A 6,032-nucleotide genomic window follows, 5' to 3' on the forward strand; every position below is an offset into this window, starting at 1 on the left:
ATTTTCCTCATATTCTCCAAATTGTGCATAATAATCAAATGGTACTTTAATATTTAACCTCCAATAACTATATATATATATATATATATATCAGGGGCGTTTCCTCCGAGTAGGCAAGGGAGGCAGTGCCTCCTCAAAAAAATAGGATAAGAAAATAATCCATATTACATATAAAACAACACAAATATTACAAATTATGACATCAAAAAGAGCGCAAGTCACGCGTATTTCTTAAGGAACACTGCCCAACAGCGACACCCGCAGGTGAAGTTACACAGAGGAGTCATGCTTTACAGTCTATGGAGTCATGCCTCCCTTTCCTCTCATAGAAAACCATTTAAAATCATCAGACCCCCGGCGTGCGGTGGGTTTTGTGGGGGGTAATTGAGAATGAATGGGGGAAAGTCACGTGAGAGGAGGCAATGGCTGCGTCCGAAATCGCATACTACATGAGTAGGTACTACATTTGAATTTGAACGTACTTCCCGACCGTTAACGTTCTATATAGTATGAATATGGGTAGTATGAATGGAATTCGGGCGTACTACATCCGCCATGTTAATGTTGTCACTTGTCATGCGTCGTCACAACAGCGCGCAAATTTAAATATGTAAAAGTATAATCACCTATTTAGCTAGGAAATTTTACCTCAGAATAAAAATACATCTGTGAATATCACGACAGAGGCTGATTTGAAGCAACGAAATTAAGCAATTTATTGTTAAAATGAATGCATATAAAAAATACACGAGAAACAAAAGACATGAATCAATAAACAAACTTGAATACATTATATATAAATAGTGTGTAGATAGACAGAGAGGGCGAGAGAAATGCACAACATGGCCTAAATATTATATACAATATATACAAATAAATACAATGATAATAAAAACTACAAACTGTGAGCCCTATAAACTACTGCTGCCTGAATGTTGCTGTCCGTTAAGTTTTCTAATCTCATTAAACTGCTTAACAACGAACGTCTCCGTTAAATAAAACAGTGTTAACAAGCGGATGTAACGTTATCTCGACCTGTTGGTTAGCTTGATGTGCTGTCAGTAATAATGATTAAACATCTTTTTACAACCGACTCTTAATCTTCTCATTACATTGTTTAAACTTTCAATAAGTCAGCCGTTTACTTACATTATGTTAAACAAGTGCAATTTAACCACAATAAACAGTTTTTCCCTGAGGTACTGAAGGACTTGAATGAGCTGCATATCGCCGCTTTCCAGCATTTTTGAATTATGAAGAATCCTCTCTCCTGTGGCATCACGGGATAGCGCAGCGTCCATCGAATGCCTACTACAGAATTCGGGCGGAAGCAGTAGGTCATCCGGGTACTTCTCGCCTACTGTTTTTCGAATACTATGAATTCGGACATACTACTCGCCTCGCATACTGTTTTTCGCATACTATATAGTAGGGAAGTATGCGATTTCGGACGCAGCAATGTCTCCATAGACCTTTTTCACACTTCCGGGTTTTTGGCTTCCGGAATGAGCCACGCAGTGTAAAAGATTTTCCGGTTACAGTGATAGATAGCCTCGATCAGAACCAGTTCGGGAATCAAAGTCGTTTTACGAATTAAATGTCTTGAAAATGTTTGAACGGTCTTGGTGAATTATTGGTGAGACTACAGAGCTCGCATTAAGAGCTAAATTGAATAAATAATTTGAAGTGATGGCGGTTAAACTGGTTATATTCTTCGTGTATGTTTGGCGCGGCTGTGCATTATCGCGCTCCATGTGCTGTAAAGACAGTGTCTGTGTCTAAACGTGCATACTATGTGACATTATTAATATTCAGTACTATTTAGGGTGGATAGTATGCACATAATGAGATGTATAGAGTGTTTTTAGCGACGTGCTGGGGAAATGATCGACTGGTAGATCCCTTATCACACAAGCCTGATCCTCTGATTCGTGAAGCAGGACTGCTCGCACCATGATATTTCTGGATATAAACACTTCAGTCATCTCTCACTCATTTTCCTGTCATCATCATCTTAAAGTGTGTATTATGCGCAGCATTGTTGTGCTATTGCAACATGCAAAGACTGATAGTTGTGTACAGTGTGGTTTTGGAAATTATGTCTTAGTTTAATCATTTTAACATATGCTTGAATGTGGGATGTGATGCCATATGAGACATGCTATATATTTTTTAAAACGTAGCTATTAAACTCACGACAATATTATGTATCTCACGACTTTATATCCCACATTAAAGTATATATTGGGAGTTAATTTTTTTAATTAATAAATTATATAAATGTTCGTAGTACGTAATACGATCTGGGAAATTGCTGAATGCGTAGCTGCATAGCCTTTGCTGTATGACAGCTGGTGATATAAATCCATCTTCCGGTAAATTCGATCAACGGTCTGAGTGGCTGTATAAGCTACAAACAAGTAGAAAATAATTTATTTGTAGATTATACAAAAGCTATTTGGAAAACAGAAAAGGTAAGAAGCGATATTTGAGAAAAGAGCATATCAATGTAATAGCCGTAGACGCATAGCGGAACTAACTTTACCCTGCGTCACGTGATTTCCGATTCTTGTGAAAAAGGTCTATTGCGCTGTCATTGGATGTAATTGGTTGTGATTGGATATGATTGGTTTGTGCGATAAATCCCGCCTCTCGTTGACGTGCGCGTTCCGCGCGTATGTTTGACAAATAATGGCGTCAATGGGAAGACTAATTGAAAAGTAAGTAAACAGATCACCCAGTTAGATATCACCACTTTATGTCACGTCAAAATTAAACTTGAAACGGACTGAAAACATGATGGTTGCAGGGTTTTTAGTGCGATCAGCTTGGTGAAATTAAAAATATAATTCGTGTCTGTGACAGACGGTGTTTACGGAGCATGACTGATGATCCAACATATCCTAGGTTGACAATTAAAAAGAAAAACCGCAATATACAAATAAAATATATTGTATAAATTATTATTGACTTTAGTTATTATTTTGGAATTAATGTAGAAATGCTTAAAACACTAACTTGATGAGATTGACTTTTTTATTTTGATAAATAGAACATTTATTATGATACATCGTTAATGTAAAATTACAAAATAGTATTGTATTTGGTTTCTTTTTTATGTACTGTAAAGTAATGTTCATTTAAGAAGGAAGATGTGTCAACTTTAAGAGTAATGCACATTAATTTACATTGATTCATAAAAAAAATTGCCTCCTCATTTCAGAACACCACTGCACGCCACTGATATTTATATATATATATATATATATATATATATATATATATATATATATATATATATATATATATATATATATATACAGTACAGTCCAAAAGTTTGGAACCACTAAGATTTTTTATGTTTTTAAAAGAAGTTTCGTCTGCTCACCAAGGCTACATTTATTTATTTATATATAATAACTGTGTACTATTTAAATATATTTGACAAAGTAATTTATTCCTGTGATGCAAAGCTGAATTTTCAGCATCGTTACTCCCGTCTTCAGTGTCACATGATCCTTCAGAAATCATTCTAATATGCTGATCTGCTGCTCAAGAAACATTTATGATTATTTTCAATGTTGAAAACAGTTGTGTACTTTTTTTTTTTCAGGATTCCTTGATAAATAGAAAGTTCAAAAGAACATTTATCTGAAATACAAAGCTTCTGTAGCATTATACACTACCGTTCAAAAGTTTGGGGTCAGTAAGAATTTTTATTTTTATTTTTTTGAAAAGAAATTAAAGAAATGAATACTTTTATTCAGCAAGGATGCATTAAAGCAATCAAAAGTGGCAGTAAAGACATTTATAATGATTTCAGATAAACACTGTTCTTTTGAACTTTCTATTCATCAAATAATCCTGAAAAAAAATATTGTACACAAATATGTTGTACAATTGTACACATTAAATGTTTCTTGAGCAGCAGATCAGCATATTAGAATGATTTCTGAATGATCATGTGACACTGAAGACTGGAGTAATGATGCTGAAAATTCAGCTTTGCCATCACAGGAATAAATTACTTTGTCAAATATATTCAAATAGAAAACAGTTATTTTAAATTGTAATAATATTTCACAATATTACTGTTTTTACTGTATTTTTAATTAAATAAATGTAGCCTTGGTGAGCAGACGAAACTTCTTTTAAAAACATTAAAAATCTTAGTGGTTCCAAACTTTTGGACTGTACTGTATATATATATATATATATATATATATATATATATATATATATATATATATACAACAGTTCTGTCTGGTTCTCGAATCTGATAGCCAGGCTTGGTCCAACTGTCAAATTGAGATATATATATATATATATATATATCATATATATATATATATATATATCATATATATATGAGCAATATCACACGAGTAGCCGTGCGATATGGCTGTATATCAGCACGAGCTACTCGTGTGATATTGCGTTTATACAACAGTTCGACGGCACGAGTGTGTAAATAAATAAGAACAACAACGGAGTGTCTTTAAAACCCTCTTTTGTGCAGCACTACTTCCTTCCGCCACGGATTCAAATCTCAATTTGACAGTTGGACCAAGCCTCCGTTACTAATTCTAAAACGTCACTTCAGAACTAGTAACGAAGGAACGTTTCAAAACTCAAGTTGTCAGTTAAACCAAGCCTCCGTTGCTAACTCTAAAATGTCACTTTAGAACTAGTAACGAAGGAACGTTGAGTCGCTTCATTGAAACACGTTGAATTTTCTACAGTATTAGAGAGAGAGAGAGAGAGAGAGAGTAGCTATTACCTGTCTGGTATATTGCATTACATTCATTCATCAAGTCGATGTCCATAATATTACATCCTTTAAACAAGTCCGTTTGAATGTAAGCGAGGTAAGCGATCTTTGTATTTGTCTTTTTTTTTCAGCTTTGGGAATTTTCCATCCATAACACCACAGCGCTAAAACAACTTCCTTTTGAAAAAGTTCCTTTCAATTTAAAAGTCTCTTGTGACTCCCTGACTAATTCTCCTGTAAAGTGTTGCCGCCATCTAATGGTGTATTAATGTAATGTTCACTCAATCCATATTACTTAATGGACATATTTATATAAAATAATATTTATTGAACAACATATAAGCACAATTGTACAGTTCAGTCAAACATGAAGCACTAGTTATAAAAAAAAAAAAAATAGGTCACCATTTACGCTGGTATGTGGGTTTTACAAATATTTAACGAATGAAAAGGATTTTAAAGAGCTTGTGACAAAACCTCCTAACTCCATTGGATCCTCAAACTGCCAATCAAGCCTCATTAATCCACCTCCCCTCGTGAATGAAGTGCGCACGCAGTTTGGACATCTCCTCTGTGCAATGCAAAGGTAAATAAAGATCTGATGTTTGAAAAAAAAATTGTAAAGCGTTTTCTTTACTCAAAAAAACATATGTTTATAAAGTTTAATGTTTTACATATTTGAAGCAGAGAAGAGTCTGATATGTCCCATCTAGTTGTAGTCAATGTGCTATATGTAACTTAACGTTTATTATTATCAAATTTAATATAGCACAATTCGACTTGCTCTGTAACAAATAATAGATTAATAAGACCAAAGATTGCCCGTTCTATGTAAATTGAATTATGTCTCGTGTTTAACCACTATAAGAGCGAGCGGCAAATCCCAGAGTCACTGGCCGAGATGAAGCTGTTCTCGGCGGTTACAGACTCTCTGACGCACTCAAGCTCGCATCTCCGAAAACGCCAAAACAAATTGTAAAATAGGCGCTGTTATTAAATATGAGTCACATATTTCAGGTCTAAACAACTACATTCTCGCCTAAAAAAACTATTAAAACTACAGTTCGTGGTACAAGAAGTAGTATTTGTAAAAATTACGGTTGATTTGATCGGCCGCCATGACGGTCACTTCAAGCGGAGTGATACAAACGGTGAAAAAGTAGGAGTGCTGTTATCACTGAAATATCGCATGGCTATCAGCCAATCGGATTCGAGAACCAGACAGAACTGTTGTATAAATATTCTAATTGGTCAATAGCTG

The sequence above is a fragment of the Chanodichthys erythropterus genome, chromosome 16, assembly GCF_024489055.1.
Source record: "Chanodichthys erythropterus isolate Z2021 chromosome 16, ASM2448905v1, whole genome shotgun sequence".
Classification (NCBI taxonomy): Eukaryota; Metazoa; Chordata; class Actinopteri; order Cypriniformes; family Xenocyprididae; genus Chanodichthys; species Chanodichthys erythropterus.